The 19,015-nt window shown below is 54.6% G+C and overlaps 1 long non-coding RNA gene across 2 annotated transcripts in view; it reads left to right on the forward strand.

Moving 5' to 3' along the window:
- The window catches only part of LOC149120903 (uncharacterized), a 48,118-nt gene extending 41,248 nt beyond the window's left edge, over window positions 1–6,870 (forward strand). For both annotated transcript variants that reach the window (XR_016224497.1, XR_016224498.1), the window contains exon 5: window positions 5,771–6,870. This is a non-coding gene — a long non-coding RNA (uncharacterized LOC149120903). The remainder of the gene's footprint in view (window positions 1–5,770) is intronic.
- Window positions 6,871–19,015: the final 12,145 nt, after the last annotated feature.

Raw genomic sequence — 19,015 nt, forward strand, 5'->3', positions numbered from 1 at the left:
CCTCCTACTCCTACTCCCTCCCCAGCCATAAATAACCCAAGAGAGGAGAACCAGTGGGCTGTGTGCCCAAGATGTTGTCTGGGCTGCCCAGGGAGGCAGAATAAAGCAGAGGACCGACAGCTCTTTAACAATGCTAAGTACGGAGACTGCCCAGCATCCCAGCCCAAGCGTCCTGTTTCTTGCTGTATTCATCTATCACTGTAAATTGCCTGCTATTATTGCCTGGAATTTGTTTTTGAAGCTCAGGGATGCTGGGTTTTATTTAAAAGGATGGAGCAAAATAAGCAATAAGCAGAAATTATCTATGGACTTCACTTTCCAAAAACCTCCCCAAATACAAAGACTGGAATTGACCTAACAGATGAAAGAGATCTAGCAGATAAAAGAGTCTTGCGTGCTTAGGAAGTGCGGTGTCCCACGGGGTCCCTTGTAAACTTCTCACTTGCCCTGTGTGTTGGAGCATCGCAGCTTGGAGATGAGAGGGAGAGGAGACGTCAGCTTAAAGCAGGTTCTCCCTAAGCGTGTTCTGTGGCACTGTGACCCCATGTGGGGGACGTGTTGGGATCACGTAGCTGTGACCTGACCTGGCCCCTCCTTTACACCCTCAGTGTCACAGTGACTTCAGCATAGCATGTGGGGTTGGCTCTACACTCACAAGGGCTCGGAGTTTGGGGTAACGCCATGCTGTTGGCATTGTCTTCCAGTTCTTAACAATTTTAAAAAAAAAAACAATTTTATTTGAAAGGCAGAGTTACAGAGAGGCAGAGGCAGAGCGAGAGAGAGAGAGAGAGAGAGACTTCCACTTACTGGTTCACTCCCCAAATGGCTGCAACAGCCAGAGCTGGACTGATCCAAAGCCAAGAGCCAGGAGCTTCTTTTGGATCTCCCATGCAGGTGTGGGGGCCCAAGCACTTGGGCCATCTTCCACTGCTTTTCCAGGCCATAGCAGAGAGCTGGATCAGAAGTGGAGCAGAGCAGCCAGGACTCAAACCGGTGTCCAGTTGGGATGCCGGCACTGCAGGTGGTAGCTTTACCCACTTCGCCACAGTGCCAGCCCCATCGTGGTTCATTTTGCAGCCCAGGACTGGCTGAATGCAATCAGTTAAGGTTGCTTTTACCAGCTTGGCACCTTCCCTCTGTACTTCCTGCTGGGCCCTCCACCCGTCTGCCTGAGCCTTTCCCTGTGCTCCTGGCCCTGGAAGCCTTTCCTGACCACCCAGCTCATTATCCAGTCTCAGTCACACTCTTCTGGCACTGAGCCCCCTAAGAAGCACATCCTGGAATATGATCCGGGTACAGGTGGTTTACCCCAGGAAACGGGAAGGAGGACATGGAGACAGTGACGAGGTCTGGAGAAAGGTCACAAGAGGGCGTGCCGTGGAGCAGGTTGACCCTTAGGTACTTAGGGCTCCACCTTCTGGAACCATCCAAGGGACTATGTGGAGCACACCCAGCATGGTCCACTGGAAACCAGGAGGGCGAGGCTCTGTTTGCAGAGGCTGAGGCTGCGCCCTGCTTCCTGAGAGATCTGCTCAGCTGAGCAGTGCTTTGTGGCCTTGGTGTGGAGCCCTAGCAAGCACAGGGTCTCAGCCGCCGCGCTGTGCTGGCCTCCAGTGGCCGAGCGGACGCAGGGTGCCTACGAGCAGCGGCTGTGAGCTGCCTTTGGAAGGGAGAGTGTTCTGCTGGACGCGGAGGATGGAACCCCGGCCTGATTCTTCCTGGACCCTCCAGAGCCCCCCACGCTGCGGCCCTGTGCTGGGGCCTTGGCTGCGTTCTGTGAAATGTGCTTCCCTCGGCCTCGGCTCCCGCGCTTTGCTCCCCGATGCCGCCTCCCTGTGCGTTTGCCAGCTGCCTGCATTTTGCCTCCTCTCATCCTCTAATTGCTTCCCAGCTCCAGGGCAGGGACCACCAGCAGCTTCTTTTTCTCTGGCAGGTTCCTGCACTTCACTGCTGCTCTCATTCTTTCTTCTGCTCCTTCCAAAAAAGAGGCCTGAGTACAGCTCATAATATTTGAAAAATTGTAAAGCGCACTCGTTAGAAATACAGGTCAAAAATCAGCCACTGTGTGCACTGCCTGCATCCCGTATTGGAGTGCTGATTCCTATTCTGGCTGCTCCGCTTCCAGTTCCAGCTCCCTGCTGACGCACCTGGGAAAGCAGCAGATGACCCAAGTGCTTGAGCCCCTGCCACCCACGTTGGAGACCTGGATGGAATTCCTGGCTCCTGTTACCCCAGCTATTCTAGCCATTTGGGGACTGAACCAGCAGATGGGAGATCTCTGTCTTTCTGTCCCTCTGTCTTTCAAATACATAAAGAAATCTTCAAAAAAAAAAAAATCAAAGAGACCCAGGTGAAGTTGGCTACAACCAACCTTGACCTGAATCAGAAGCTGCAGCCCAACACTCTGGGGTGAGGAGCGTAGCCTACCGAGAGACAGGTGAAGTCGTGTCTTCCCCTGGGAACAGGAGGGCTGAACTAGCTCGTGTTGAGTTACTTTTTCTTGCTGTCAGCAAGCAGCCTGGGCCTAAGGGGAGGGAGGGGGCATGATTCCGTATTTGACTGCAGCCTTGCGAAAGACAGGAATGTTTTCTAAGTGCCTTCACTGAGGCCATCTACCAAATTGAAACCCTGAGTTATAAATACTCAGAGGCATTTCTGTCGGAGCCTGAGTTAATGCAGGTTATCCACCTTACATTTCTGGTCTTTTCAAGTTCAGGGTGGCCAAAATATGAAAGAAACTGATCTGGGAAAATGAGAGAGTGTGATAGGCCAGCTGTCGTAGAAAAGGCGGCAGTGGCGGCTGTGACGGACTAACCAGCTCACAGGGACAGCCCCTGCCCAGCCACAGCTGCCCACGTCTTGTGAGGGATGCAGGCCGAGCACGGATGGTTCAGTTTTCCAGGAGACACGAGAAGGCTGAGCTCATGTGGCACGTCCCAACTTTAAACACTGGCCATCAATTTTAAACATTTGTGAAAGGGTCAAAAGCACGGGCTCGGGTGCCATCGTCGTGTGATGACTGTGCAGAGAAACTCAAGAGGCATGCAGAGCAGTGGGAGGGTCTGCTAGGGCTTCTGAGTTCTTCAGTCACCCCCAGGGCAGAGGGCTGACCTATCCAGGGGCCACTCTGTATGAAACCTGAGCTGGGTTCTCTTTGGGTCCCAGCTGAAGTTGGCTAGGCCGGTGTCATTTTCCCATGGCCCTGCCAGCCCTGATGTCACTGCGTTCTCCCTTTGGTTAGGCTGCAAGCTCCTGAGCCCAGGAGAGCCGCCCCCCATCACCCGGCACATAGTAGGTGCTCAGTAAATAAGTATGAGGGACTGTCTATGACTCGTGCCTTGTGCTGGAGCAGTCAGTGCCCTGAGGTGGGTTGAATTGGATCAGCGGAGGGAAGTTTTGTCAGAACGGAGCAAGGGAGGTGTCTTGGAGGTGCCTGGAGAGGAGCCCCAGGGTAGGGGAAATCTTGCGCCCCAGTCTTCTGGATGCATCATCAGATTTGCTGCTCTCTGCAGAGCTCTGCCTGTGCTGCCCGCAGGTGATCGTCCACGGCATCCCATGGCGGAGGTGGCGTCTCTGCCTAATGGGCCTGGCTGTTACCACAGCCACTGCTGCCACTTAGCCTCATCTCCCCGGCTCCTCCTCGCACGGCCTCCCTCCAGCACACGCACCTGTAGTGGTCGCTGAGCACCGTCTCCTCCGGGCCTCTTGATTAATTCTTTGCAGGTATAAATCGACAATTATTATGCCTCCCATTAGTCATCGCTCCTCTGGGCTGTACAAATTTAGTTCTCCTGATAGCAATGAATCATGGGACAAAGTGTTCATTTGCATGACATGCCAGCTCTTTCAATCAAACTCTGTTTTTATAACACCTCATTGCAAGTCTCCTTAGCGTCTCTCTGTCCTGAATGTTACACTGGCAGCTCTAATGACGCGGAGGCTGTCATCCCCACTCCCTCCCTCCTCAGGGTGTGAAGCCTTAGGCCTCTGGTGGGGAAAGGGGGTCTGGGCCCTCTTGTTTGCCTTGTGCTGACACCTGAGCCAAATCAGGGAAGTGGATCAAGACTCACTTGAGAGCTGACAAAAATTGATAATAATGAGCCAATTTACATGGAAGAGACTCATTACGAAGCTAGTTACCAATACGTCGGGTTGCTGGATTTCTGCCAATAAATTGGATCTCCTGCAGTGAGCGATTTTTCACCAGCTTGTAGGAAGTCTCTCCAGCTTGAAAATACTTCAGGGAAATCATCTTTACAATGAAAAGGGAACAGTGCATCCACAGCTGTGTGTGTGTGTGTGCAGGGGGAGCGGTTAGGAGAGCTGAAGACATCACACCGAGACATTTCCCACTATTTCCTAGCCTTTGGTTTCTTGCAGCCCAGAGAGGTGACTGGGATTGATTTCTGAAAGTCCTGCTTAATTTTCAGTACAACCAGCTGAGGCAATGAAACTGGAGCTGGCGAGCAGGTGAAATACTCATGATTTGGGGCCTGTGATGTGATGCCCAGTACCTGGGATCCACAGAGACCATGTGGTAGGAACCAATTATGTGAGCTCGGGCAGGGAGGGGAGGCAGACGAACTGAACTTTGATCGTACTGAAAAGCGGCCTTACTGCTCACCTTTGGTTCCCAGGATTTGAATGTTTCCATCACAGGGTTGCGTGCCCTGGCTGCGGATGGCTGCAGGTGAGGGGAGATATTTCACTCAGCGCTCCACTTTGTCTCATGTGTGTGGACACAATTTTCAAGGAGCCAGGATCAAATGGCTGTGACGCTGGCCTTGGGAGCAGGTTCAAATGAGAGCTGCCTATTCACCCCCACCCTACCTCCCTCACCAAGCACTTTTTCCATAGAGCTCCACCTTTGAAATGCATCAGAGAGAAATAGGTCTGCCTAGCCCGGAATAGGGGTCGCGTTCTTCAATGTGTTGAAGCAGATCCAGACCACGTCTAAAGCATCGTGGCTCGTGTGGCTAAAAATAGGCCCCTAAGTGGAGGGCAGCTTTCTCTGGGGAGCAGGCCTCACGCTGGTACCCAGCTCTTTCTCCTGGAGAAGGGTTAGGAGGAGAGCTCATTCGCCCAACATTTATCATGATTGAAGGGTGAAGGGCTGGGTTGCTGGGGGTGGATGCCATGGCCTCCCAGTCACGATAGGGACCCTGGGAGTGCCCACATGGGAAGTCAAAGCCTCCCATTTGCTGGGCTCTAAGTCACACCCTGCCTTGTGAGTGGCTGATACCTGTCAGTCCCCCACCTCCCCAACCGCCTGCACATCACTGCCATGGAGTCAGCATTCAGAATGTACTTGCCTTGGAGCTAGCTGTATGCAGTGCGGAGCCCCATGGCCCTGGTGTTTGCTCCGGTTTCTCTTCTCCCTTTGCAGCACCCAGAGTGACTTACACAATAGCTCCATGCTTCTGTCTCTTCACCCAAAAGCCGGAGACCCTCCCCTTCTTCCCAGTGCACTCAAGGTGATGATGGGAGGTGGCCTGCAGTGAGGTTGAGACCAGAGCTGGCTGCTTAGCAAGGGCTGGTTGCATATTAGCTATCAGATTAGTGGATTGTCCCAAGTCCACTCTGGGGTCAGGGGTGGAACTGGGATTTCTGTGGGAAATCTGGCGGCAGAACCTGTTGCACCTGCATCTGTTGTGTATTTCCTACTGGTCGACCTTTGCTTACGAAGTGGGTGGGATGACTACAGGAGAAGCTTTTCAACTGGAAGTGGAAGCTCCACGGAGGGCACAAGGATTGGTCTTTGGTCTAACAGCCTCCGGAGACTGCCACACCCCCAGGGAGAAGCAGAAGCTGGGCAGGCACCTGAGAAGTCGGAGCAGAATAAGCAAGCAGACACCGGGCGTCAGCAGCACCCTGCAGGCAGAGCGTGCTGGATAAGCAGCACCTCGTTCTGACTGGTGAGTCTCGGAAGGAGTGACGCATGCATGCTGGGGCCTCGGACTTTCGGGATGATGCAGCTGTATGGACACCACCATGGCAAACTGATGGCTTCGTGCTGGGCGAGCCTGGCTCTGGTTCCAGGTGATGTCCCTGACCTGTGAAATGGGAGTGACAACTGCTGCCGTGCAGAGTCCTTGTCAGACCACAAGACCAGAAAGGGGCTGCCAGCAGGTGTCCGACCCCAGCTCTCCAACCCCAGCACACAGCACTCACTGGCTGTGTGCTCTTGGGCAGTGCTTTAACTTCCTCATGGGTCATCTGGGATACTCAGAGGCTTATGAAAGGGTTGTGTTAAGCACTTAGAACAGTGCTTAGTCCATCGTAAGTGCTCAAAGAGCTTCTATTGTTGCTGTGCTAACTGTTTTAGTTCAGTTTGCTGAAGAATTGGGAAATCAGACTGGAGGTCCCTAACGCTGAGCGCTGTACACAGGTGTAGCATCCTTTGGGGCAGGTGGATGGTGTTCCAGGAAGATTCACATGATGGAAGCCTAGGGCTTTGGGATACCAGGTGCCTATGGGGCACGAGGCTCTGCAAAGCAGGTGCATACTCTGCACCCAAAGATGGATAGACTGAGGGTGTAAGCGGGGCTGTCCCTTGTTCAGGGCTGAACATGAAGTCAGAGGCAGAGCTGGCATTAAAGTCTGATTCTCAGGGGCTGGCAGGGTGGCGTTGTAGGTTAAGCTGCCTACTGCAGCACCTGCATCCCATATGGGTGATGGTTCAAGTTCCAGCTGCTCCACTTCTGATCCAACTTCCTGCTAATGTGCCTGGGAAAGCAGCGGAAGATGGTCCATTGTGGCCTTCTGGGGAGTGAACCAATAGATGGAAGACCTCTCTCTCTCTCTCTCTCTCTCTCTGCCTCTGCCTTTCCATCTCTGTAACTCCACCTTTCAAACAAATAAATCTTTAAAAAAAAATCGGGTTCTCAGAGCCCACAGTTGAGCTTTTGTGATGCGTGTGTCCAGATCCTTGGAGCAGTTCTTTCTCTTTGGCCGATGCTTGCTGCCACCCTCTCAGCCTTCCAGGGCAGGGCTGGGGTCTCTTATCCCAACTGCGGAAGCACACGGGGTCGCTTACGTCTGCCTTCCAGGGGACTGCGGCTCAGGATGAAATGAGACCTAAAGACCCAGTCCTAATGCGTGCAGGCTGCTGCATCAGGGCCAACTCGCCTGCTCTTTCACTGCCTCCTGCAGAAGCCCCACAGACACGCTGCTGTTTGCCCCCTCTCGTGGCCCAGCAGCCACAGCCTGCAGGCCCCCCCGAGCACAGACAGAGAGAGCCCTGGCCCAGCGCTGTCAGGCTGCTGAGAGATGTCTATGGCCAGAGTGGAGTGGCTTCTGTCCCTCACCCCTGAGGACCCTCTGCAGGTCACGGGCTGGGAGCCACTGGCTGCAGGTGGGTGGTGCTTTGGATAGGGCAGCTCGGAGGACCTTGCTGATGTTTTCACGTCTAATAGCGCAGCTGAAAGGGGAGTTGTGGTGAATGGGAGCATTCTGAAGCATCTGAATGCTAAGCAGGCTCCGGGGAACGTGCAGCAGATAAACACACGTGATTTTCCCCCTTAAAAAACCCGTCCCTTCTACTCCTTCTGATGCTTCCGGTTTCTTCTGGAGTGGGCAGAGGCTTGTGACTCCTAACCCCACGGGGGGCATCTGAGCTCCCGTAACTGTGTTCTCACCATCTCCATCTGAGCAGGACCGGACTCGGGCCCCCACCCCACCCCCGCCCCGTGCTGCAGTTACGAATGGAAGAGAAACGACAGCAGAAAACCTTCCAAGTGGCTGCTGTCTCCCCAGCAGGGAACTTCTCTCCAGGGTGGAAGACAGAGAGGTGGGGGTGTTCTTTGCCCTGAAGTGTGATCTTGGTCCCTGACCCTCTCAGGACCTGGCTCCCCCTCCCCAGTCCCAGCAGCAAGGATTCGGACACGGGACTTCTCAACCCAGACATGTGTCTTTGACAACCACAGTCTTCCTGTCTGGGGCTACTCTGGGATGTGCGGGGCTGACCACGGCCAAGGCTAAACAGCAAAGAGATGCTGGCAGACAAGGCACGACGGAGCAGAGGAGAGAGCCAGCAGCAAACATGGTCATGTTCCCTGGGTGGGGACCTCTGAGCCATGCTTCCCTTGGGACAGATCCTCCAAGCACCCATCTTGGTCTGCTCAGGCTCCCTTCACTAAAACCTTAGGGTGGGTCATTTAGAGATGACAGAAATGTATTTCTCACGGTCCTGCAGGCTGAGAAGTCCAAGATCAAGGTACCGGCAGGTTGGGTGCTGGTAAGGGCCCGTTGTTCATAGATGGTGCTGTGCAGGCAGCTCACGTGGCTGAAGGATCGAACGAGCTCCCAAAGGCCCCTGCCCCCTTTGAAAAAAATTTTTTAGTTCATTTATGTGAAAGGTAGAATTACAGAGAGAGAGAGAGAGAGCGTGCGCTTCCATCTGCTGACTTTGGGCAAGGCTGAAGCCAGGAGCCTGGAACTCCATCCTAGTTTTCCAGGTAGGTTGCAGCGGCCCAGGACTGGGACCATCTTCCATTGCCTTCCCAGGCGCATTAGCAGGGAACAGGATCAGAAGTGGAGTGGCCAGGTCTCGAACCAGCACTCATATGGGATGCCAGCATCCCAGGCGGAGGCTTAACCCTCTGCACCCCAACACTGGCCCCTCCCACTGGAGCACAAATCCCAACCCAGTCACCTCCCACACACCCCCACCTCTTACTACCATCACACTGAGGATTCGGCACAACCGTCTGAATTCTGGAGGGACCCAAACGTTCAGTCCACAACGCCACACATCAACTGTAGACTGCAGTCGGGAGCCCCTCCTTCCAGCCTGGGCAGGCCATGGGGGGTAAGTCTCCAGGGACCACGGACTCTGGCATTTATCTAAATGAGTGGTTCCATGTCCCTGTCACTCAGAGTCTCTCAGCTGAGCCACATGGTTACCCGACTTAAAGGATGAGAAAGCGAGCAGGAGCTGCTAAGGAGGGGAGTTTGGACATATGAATGTGGGAAAATTGGCACTTTTCATCCTGAAACCTGCTCCCACCGAGGCTGCAGACGGTGTGTATTTCGTTAATTAACGAGAGAAGCACTGATGGTGTCACCTCGCAGCTGTCTCCACTGCTGTCGCGGGAAGGTGGGTGCAGTCCTGAGACAAAGGCCCTGCGCTGACACCTGGGCCCCTCCCCACCCTCCCCAGCCTGCTGCAGAGACGGGGTCCTTGCAACAGAGCCGAAACTGATCAGGGAAAACCTGGCTTCCTCATCCCCAAGGGTCTCCCTGAGAGCTCCCCGAGGATGGGGGCAGGGAGGAAACTGGAGCAGGGTGGGACCTGAGGTGGGCCCACTCTCTGGGAGGGATATCCCTGTGTTTACCGCAAGACATCTGTCACTCGCAGTGGGACGATCTAAATACAATATGTTACCTGTAACTGTTTGCTAATTGAGCCAGTGCTGGGAGATTCGTGGATGATCAAGGCCACGTGTAATTGGTCTAATTGCTTATGGTCATCTTCAAAAGCAGGGTGGTTGCCTCAACAGGGAGAATGGCTTGGCTGTGAAACGGTGCAGGGAAGGAATCCTCACCAATCAGTAAAAATACAGCAAGAGCGAGTCGTTACTGGGAAACAGCTTTCCTCCATCTCGTTCTGGTAGTGGCCGTGGCCTCCCCCCGTCACAGCCGCCTTCTGAGGCTCGGGAGGAAGCCGCCCTTCCATGAGGGCTGTCAGCTGAGATGGAAGGCTTCGTCACAGTGCAACCCCTAGTCTTTACAAGATTCTTGGCTTCGTCCTTCATCCCGTCATCCCGTCTCTGAGGACTCATCGTCTGCTCCCGGTGACCAGGCTGAGGTCGGGAGACAGCCACGCCTGGGGGCTGCGCCACAGACCTCTGCACCCCAGCAGTCCTGCAGAGGGGAGCAGTTGGCCAGACCCCGAGCACGGGCACTGGGGTTGCAGGCTCCCTGAGAGCTCGCTGGCTCAGACCCAGCCTCCTCCACCTCACCCCACCAGGCAGGGCTTCCAGGGGTCCTGGAGCTTGGGGAAGGGGAGGAGCTGAGGGAGGTGCTCAGGCGACACCCTCCAAGCGCTCGCTCTGACAGTTGCTTGGGAGGTGGGGAACCTGTCCCGGGCAGGAGGGAGAAGGCATTTTCAAAGGGTTCAGGCTTAGAGGCCGGGCAAGGTTTTTTTGGGGAGGGATTTGACCCGGCTGGCTCAGGGGGTTCCGTGCACAGCAGTCCCTGGAGACTGAAACTCAACATCATCCTGTGGGCCCCGGCATGCCACTGCCAGAGGGCAGGCCAGCGGTGGCTCTGCATGGCTCCCTGAAACTCGCTCCGGAGGCCTGGGGATGACAGCCCCACCTGCAAGCAGCGAGAGAGATGAGCTCTGGCAGCAGGGGCCCCAGCCAGCCTCCCAGGGGCCCCCACATCCCACTGCACTTCCCACCTGCTCCAGAATGGGCTCCGTTGTCAGGCTCAGCTGCCCTGGAACTCAGTGCCTTTCCCTGTTGAGAGGCAGTGTTTTTGATTTCTGGCTTGGCCTCTGCATCTTGGGCTACTCACCTGGTCACCTGGTCACCTCGGTGAGTCTCAGCTTCCCCTGGGAGGTGGAAAGGATGCCACCCCCTTGCAGGTGTCAGGTTAAGCGTCAGAGCCCTGCACAGCGCAGGCCACACAGGAGCTCCATGGCTTCCGCATCCTTCACTTCCACCTGCATCTTTCAAACGAGACCATTAGTTTTTTGGTACTTTAATAGACTTGGCATATCACTCAAAATACTTCCCTTCCCTTAAAAAAATACACGGCTTACGTAATCACGGGCCTCAGTGGTTGCATTAGCCTGTTGTTCTGTCATCTTTTTTCCAATAAACAGATTGTCTTCCTCTCCCTTTCCTTTCTGTGGACGGATCTGGAGGATTTGCAATGTGCAAAGCAGGCGGATTGATCGGTTATTGATCAAGAATGAATTATGACCCCTTCAGGTAAAAAGCTTCCCATAAACACAATTTAGTAGCTGCTGCCACGAGCCCCAGCAGGCAGGGATGGCCGTCTCAGGATTCCTGCTGTGAGGTGGTCAATACTTCATATTAGTATTAGCAGCAGGTTGCTGTGCTTGGCAGCTCACTGGGAGCGTCGAGGTGGGCTCCCTACCTGGGCTGACGTGCGAACCACCATGATTCTTGGGGCTTCCGGAGCCCCTGGCACCAAGGCTGAGGCGTTGGTTTTGTCCCAGTTCTGTCCCTTGGCCCTCGTGGTCTCAAGTTTAGTCTGTAAAATGGAATTTGCCCTGCTCATCTGCGGTGCCTCCCCGTGTTTTGTGTTGCTGGGGTAAGGCTGGCTATGAAAGCATTGCTGCAGGGCTGAGCCCGTATTCAAGGCGCTCACGTCCCCTTCCCTCCCCTGGCACCGCAGCAGCTCCAACGCAAACCTCAGTTCTCAGGGATGTTGAAGCAGCTTCCTAACAGCCCCATCCAAGCTGCCAATTCTTTCCCCTTGTGCCCCCACCCCCCACTCCATAAAGCACGCACACTCAGCACCCTCCCCACCATAGGTCACTGTCAGGTTCACGTTGCCGGGAAGTGGAGTTGTGATCCAGCCCTCCTGTGTCTCCCGGATCAAGTCCAAGCTCCCCCCGGGTGTCCACACTTCACCGGGGCCTCGTCCTTCCAGCTGGAATTGTACATCCCCTGCGTGCAACCAGCCTGTGTCTTGGCCTCAATGGGATGGTTCACGCCTCCTCCATCCAGGAGTGTTCCCGTCCTCCATCCCCCGCTCCTGGTTCTGGAGCTTCTGTTGGGTGTCATTGTTGCTCCGTGTACCCTGGAACATGGTGGAACGCATGGATGCTGGATTAGGAGGAATTCAGTTGATTTGGTCAGGAGGCTTCCTTCTATTGCCAATTGAGAACGGGGTGCTCAACCAGTCAGCTCCAGCACGGGGAAGCTTGTGGCTTGGCAGTGGGGCTACAGGTGGTTTCAGAGAGATCAGACCTGACTGTACAACAAGCCCCCTCCCGCCCAGGGCCAGTGCAGGTTGAGGAAGCCGGCCTGGGGTGCTCTCAGATGCCACATCTGCTTCTGCCTACACCTCCATGCAGCCTCCCACTTCGCGCCCAGCACTGGGCCTCCCATTGCACCTGCTCAGCAACCAGTCCCTTTCCCTTTGGTGCCTTTTTTGGGGGATTCTCAGCTTCCTCACTCTCTGTCTGGGTGGCTGAGAGAGGCTGAGGACCTCTCTCTTTGCCTTGATCCCACTCTTGCCATGAAGATGTCAAGGTTCCCTGGATGCACTGAGGGATTTCAGGATGATCATGTTGTTCAGATGGGGCTGATGCGAGCCTTGGACTGAACTTTCTGAGAGGGTTTCTTTCTGTTGGTAAGTATTGGACCTCCACGTGCATTTATTTATTTATTCATTTTTGTATTTAAAAGGCAGAGAGAGAGAGAGAGAGAGAGAGATAATCTGCTGTTTCACTCCTCAAATGCCCCATCAACTTGGGCTGGGCCAGTGAGCCAAGAGCCAGGAGCTCCATCTCCCATGTGGGTGTCAGGAACCCAAGGATTGGAGCCAACACCTGCTGCCCCCCAGGTGTGCATTAGCAGGAAGCTGGGATTGAAGACGGAGCTCACACTTGAACCCGGCACTCTGATACGGGGGTTCCAAGTTTCATCTGCCTATCCAGAGCCTGCACATTCTGTAGGAAAGAGGAGCCTGCTAGGAAGGCATCCAACAAGTGGGGCATCGAGCTGTGAGAAGGAGCCCGCCTGAACGCCGGTGACATTGTTTGAGATCCTAGATCCTGCTCTGCCTGAACGGACTTTTTGAGCTGTGTGCTGGAAGCTCCCTCCCTCTCCCCTCACTCACCTTCTCTTTGGTGGGAGCTGTTTCGAGGGACAGTGTCCGAAGGCCCCGTCTCTTAGTCAGTGGCATGCCCTAAAATCACCCAACTCTGACAGCAAAGGGCTAAATTAGGACCTCTGACTTCTGCTCCAGTGTCATGCATGCTAAGCCTTCCAGAAATTCCCTTGCAAAGAGATGACTCACCCGCCACTGGAGTTTCAGGCCTCTGTGAATGGCGATGGTGGTGGTGGGGAACTCCTGCTGCCTTCTGCCACTAGGCCAAGGGCCTCTCTGGGAGAAGTCCTCTCTCCCCAGGAGGCCACGGGAAGGTGTGTCCCCAGCAGGTGCAGCTGTGGCATTCACAGCGAGCAGAGCTGTGGCAGTGCCTCTGCTCTGGGAGGTGGCCAAAGGCTATTAATTTCCCTTGCAAACAGCTTCTTTCCATTGTCTCACAACAGCCCTGAGACAAGTGTCTTACAATATCTCCCGCTGGAGATGTCCTCATGCAAATGCCGGCCACATCATGGAGCCCTGTTCTCGGATGCCTCGCTCCCAGCAGTCGAGGGAGGACATCCATTTATTAGACCGGCAGGTGCCACGTGGGGGATTTCCTTGTCCTTGCCAGCAAATGAGATTCATTATGGTGCACGGCAGGGCAACGTGTTTGGGTCCGGGTGCTGGTGCTGGATGCGTGGATGTGATCAACAAGGAGAGAGCTGCAAGCCTCTGGACACTCCTTTATGAAGTCCTCATTCGGCACGATGCCTGGGTCGCTGTTCAAGGTGACCTTGACCTGCCAGCTGCAAGTTCTCTCACGTGTAGTATGGGCAAGGGAAACGCCTCCACTGGGGAGGGACCGCGCACATGGAGCGAGGGAGGAAGCAGCCCGCTACGGAGTCCTGACCCTCAGAAGCACAAACGTATCTACTAATTTTGAATAATTTGTAGGATCAAAGTATGAGAAGTCTCAACAGTTTCGGTTTTTCCTTCTGACTTCTCCTTCCCAGTTCCTGTGTGAGTGTCTAAAGGAGTTGCCACAGGCGTGCTCCATGGCCTTTGTATCCGGGGTGTGGAACCCAGGCAGTGTGGGTGAGGGGCGGGAAGGATGGTGGAGCTCCTTGTGCTTGGGTTGTCTAGGGGCGGGGCCGAGCTGGAGAGCCTTGCACAAGTGTTTAATCGAGGGAAGACACCTGCAGCGGAGCGAGGGAAGCAGGACGGGGTGGGGGCTGGAGGGAGAAGCCAAACCAAGGTGCTGCTCCCAGAGGGAGTCTCCATTGCACCTGCTCTCAGGGGAGCTCCGGCGAGTTCTCTGCACCTGGAGGTACGGGGCTGGGTTTTCCTATGCCGCTATCAGTCAGTCCCTGGCTATAAGCCCTCTGGAGGGCGGCCACCACCTCCCAGGGCATTCCTTGGCAAGGTGAATTCTCAGGAAATGGGGCTGCTACGAGCTGTTGGCAGCCACACTCCCAGCGGCGGGGAAGGTGCCCTGGGCTGGTGGCACGGAGCTGGGTCTAGCATCTGCCGCAGTGTGTATGGAGCCTGTGTTCGAATATTTCACGTCCAAGTTGTGTGATGTCACCTCAGTTTCCACATCTGTGAAATGGGGCGGGGGGATAATAATAATGCCCCCTTCTTTGAGCTGCTGAGCGGATTGAAGGAGATGATCGAGGCAGAGGGTTCCTGCCAAGGGCTGGGTGGAGGAGCTTTGAGGATGGGTGCGTTTGATGGGCCAGGGCTTCTGCCGAGCTGCTGGGTGCTCCCTGGTACCTCCAGTGTCCTTTCCACAAGCCAGGCAGAATGGCTCCTGGAAGCCTTGGTCTTGGGCCAGGAGCTCTCCCTCGTGGGCATAGCAGTGTGCAGGACAGGAGAGGGCCGGGGAGAGCAGACCAGCTCTGAGACCGTAGGGGAGCAGAGCAGCTTAGATGGCAGAAGTCCCTTCATGCCTGTGCCCCAGGCTCCCCCGACAACTGGATTTTTCATGCTCTTTCCAACGAGCCTATAAAAATTCAGCCCATTTGGTTTGCAGACAGAAACTTTGCTTTTAAAATCATTGAGTTATTTCCTTCTTTCTCCCTTTTCAGGGCCAAAGTTATTTCAAAGGAATGGGGTACAGGAAGCGGCGCTGCCCATTTGTCAGCCTTATTTCCCTGTGGGTTTGTAACCATGGGGGACATTGCTTAAACCCACGTGGCATTTGTCACTTTGCAATTGCTTTCTAGCCTGAAGGGCTCTGTCCTCAGAGGCTCAGGCCATGTTTGATCTGTCTGGAGGATATAGGAACAGAGGAAAGGAGCTTGTATTTGCATTTTTATGCCTGACACCTCCTTCCACAGGCAGGCCTTGCCTCCAGGCCTCTGTCAGCTCCAGTCTGCTCCTCCAGGGCCAGGAGGGAGGGAGGGTTCAGCAGAGGCACAGAGATGGTGGGCGGGGTCCCTGCCACCTTAGCCTCAGCCCTGGTTGGAGCTGGAGTGCATACCCCTGACATGACTGCACCTGCCTCTCGTGCCCCACCTGTTTTTATGACCGTGCACTATCTCTGTTCTTTCTTTCGTTTATGGAGTCAATCCTGCCTAGTGCCTCCTGCATGCTGTCCCTTATGGAGATCACTGTTCCCAGGGGTGCCATGTGCTGTGCCTGAGATCAGCGGTGCTGGGGAGAGGTGGGGGCATAGTGCTGGAGTGGGGGAGGGGCACAGAAAGATGATGCCAGAGATGGATCTGAACTGTTTGGTGAAAGTTGGGGGGTGTGCTTGCCAAGGGGGCCATGACTCCAGGAGTGAGAGTGGCCAGGCACTTGAGGAGCTGGGGTGTTTGCCTGGCTGGGTGTCAGGTGTCTTTGAGGCCGGTGAGGGGTGAAATTATTCCAGGACCCATGAAGATGGGCCTGGAAAGTGTGCGTAAGGACGCTGAACTCTTTGCCCTAGGCCAAGGGCAAGTGGGTGCTAGGGGAGGGCTCTCTGGTGCCTGTGGAGGTGAATTGGAGGGAGGGAGACCATTGAGGCCAGAAACAGTGGAAGGTACCAGAAAGAAAGGCAGAGAAGATCCTGGGAAGCCAAGGCAAGCCTGTGATTGAGTGCTCGGGAGGAAGGAGAGGGAAGGGTGCAGGGCAGCACTTCAGCGGGAGGCGTTGTCACCGTGTGAATCGGACACCCCAGGTGCAGGGACATCGTCTGTGCACAGCAGATACCAGGCGAGCCTTTGGTGAACGCACGGACGTGTGTACTAAAGACAGAACCTGCCCACCTCCCCAGATCTAGAAACCCAGTGCAATTCCAACCAAAAATCCAATATGACATTTTGTAGAATTTGTCAAAATCACTTCTAAAATTTGCTTGGAAGAATTAAGGCCCAAGCATCATCGTGAGAACTCTGAAAATGACAGCACTTTTCCCATCGAAGAGCAGGTATTATGAAGTTACCGGCAGTGTTCAAGCCTGGCGTTGTGTTCCTGTGAGCTGCTGTCTCCCTGCAGTGGCAGGGCTGCCTTTGTGCCGGAGCCCCTTGGGCTGGCAAGGCCTTGGGGAGTTATAGGAGGAGCTTGCTCACCCTTGGCCTTGTGGGGCCTTGATGTTGCATGGAGTTGGCGTGCCAAATCAGGGGGCTCAGGGGACCTGCCAGAAAACGGTGTGTAGTGTTCATTTTTCTATAAGAAGAAATTAAATTCAGATTCTTACCTCATTTCCTGAACAAACTGCAGGTGGATTACAGATCCAAATGTGAAAGGCAGAACTTGATAACCTCGGGGAGGGACTGGAGGGGCTTATGTTTGTGATCGTAGGGTATAGAGAGGCTTTTTAGACAAGGTGCAAAGAACACAGCACAAAAGGACGCATTTGCAACCTGAGGACGACTACTTCGACGACTGCACACACAGCCACCATCTATAAAGCAAGAGACATTGTAAGCCAGCTTAAATACCTCCAGAGTGCAGAACATTGCCGTGCAGATGAGGGAGAGGTGTGCAGCACATGTTGTGAATTTTCCTGGCCAAGGGAATAACAGCCCAGTAGAAAATGAGGGACGGATTACGGCCGGCCACGTGAAAGAGGAGAAACCGTTGCTGGACAACACTAAATGAAAAACCCTTAGCCACATTGCTCATCAGGGGAACACAAAGGAAGCCAGAGGTGCTACACTTGTTCCACACCCATTCAGCTGGCAAATCTTGGAAAGTCAGACCATTCACCCCGAGCCAGGAGAAGTGGAGGAACAGGGAAATGAATACAGGGTGTGTCTGTATCACCTGGCTGTCTAGCCACCTAAAATTCGAGTTAAGGTCTTTATGCACCAAAATAAAATAAAAACTGTTGCAGGGTGGGGTGGTATCTTAATGTAGTCTGTACAGTTCTGTTTAGTTCATGAAAGATGAGCTTTAGCAAGGTTGAGAACGTCCATGATGTTCTAACCATGGAAGGCAGGCACATGGTTCATTGTTGCATTGTCTCAACACATTTCGGACTTTGGAAATTAACACAAGGAGGGGGGGCAGTGAAGCAGTAGAGGCCCTTGCAGGGGCTTAAACTCCCCACTCTCAGACCTGGGGCCTGGAGTCCTGGACAGGTGGGGCTTGGACCTCTCTCACGCCTCTGGCCAACATATCAGACTGTGTCCAGCCCCAGGAAGTTTGGAAACCAGGCCAATTCCTGGAGACACGGAGGGAACCAGGCAGGAGGGCCAGGTGCTCAGGCAGTCACCTGTTTGCTTCTGCCCTGTGCCTCTCCTCACCCCACCTCAAAATTCCCTCATGTCCATAAATGCATGTCAGTGTCACCTCCTCCAGGAAGCCTTCGCTGACCTCTGCCTGGATTATGAGGGCCTCCTCTGCTCCAACTGTACCCTGGGCGTGGCTCCAGCTCTGGCCTTGTTCATATTCGTCCATTTGTAAGTGTACTGAGCTCTCTTAAGGTGGGAGAGATGGGAGCTTGGCACCTCCCGAAGCTCACGCAGTGCCAGGCTCACTCTCCCCTTCTCCCTCCTTCCACGTCTGCTTCCCTTTCCCTCTGTGTGGGAGCCTTGCCATCCTGGAGAGGGAGGAGAGGTTGCCAGGGGTTCAACAGAATCTGGTAGGACAGGACGAGACTCTGTGTCCTGGCTGCTCCAGCGAGCCCCAGCTTAGAGCGGCTGGCTCTGCCAGGACCTTAGTCCACCTGAGTTATCGTGGTGGGGGCGGGTGATGATGGTGTGAGCACACTCTGGAACTGGGGTAGGGCCAGCCCCAAACAAGGCCCTGAGCAAAGGGGAGGGTGGTTCTCTGCAGGGCGACTGGGTGCTGGGAGGCAAAGTGACAGTGTAGCTGGAGGCAGAATGGGCAGACTTGCACCTGGGACCCAGGGGCAGTGGCCAGGGGCTCTCTGGGCTCCTGACATTTGCTTCTGCAGAGGTTCTGAGCTGGGGAGAGGGACGAGGGAAGGCAGGGACACTGGCATCCCTGCCCTGGCTGTGCATAGAATACGGAGCCAGAGTCAGCTGCCCCTGGTTAAGCCAGCACTCCAGGCTCCTGTCCCAGGGGCTGTGGGGAGACGTTTTAAGCAGCCATAAACTGAAGCTTGAATTTTTAGAATTCGGGAGTCGTTCCTGATACTCTCTGAAAGGTGTGGCCACCTGGCTCTCAAGCTGTGGGGTTTGCACCCTCTTAAGTTTTGCACCACAAAGAGAATGGAGCTGTGTTTCACATGTGGTTGTAAATCCGAGGCATTTTATTCGTCTCTGTGGGCCTGGGCTAGACAGGAAACCAAAGAAGCCGGATGGGTGATGTGAAGTGTTCCAGGTGCTTCTGTAATCCTTTGAGTTATTTCTCAGGGTACAGCTATTAACAGAGTGGTTAAAAATGGACACTGAAGGGTTCGGACCACCAGCTGGTGAGGCCGTCCAAAAGAGAGCTTCATTGGAAGGCATTTCCAACGGTTTGCAGAAAATGGACATGAAAGATGATTCAGGTGCGGGTTCCCAGGGACTTCAGAACACCCGTCGTGTGCCCCCGGCACCTACTAATGCTGGGACAGCCATTCAACAGGCCAGGGAGGGTTTCCACAAATGTGACACTGCTTTGCCGTGTACAGGACACACTGTTACTCCTACCATGGCTGCTGTCTTAGAGTTTACAGAAAGGGCATCCAGGGTGTCGATAACAGTCACAACAAGAAAAACAGCCATTCCCGGGGCTGGCACGTGGAGCAGCAGGTGAAATCACCACTTGGGACGCCAGCATCCTACAGCCG

This window comes from Oryctolagus cuniculus, chromosome 18, assembly GCF_051225735.1.
Source record: "Oryctolagus cuniculus isolate XC-2025 breed Fujian yellow rabbit chromosome 18, ASM5122573v1, whole genome shotgun sequence".
In the NCBI taxonomy this organism is placed as follows: Eukaryota; Metazoa; Chordata; class Mammalia; order Lagomorpha; family Leporidae; genus Oryctolagus; species Oryctolagus cuniculus.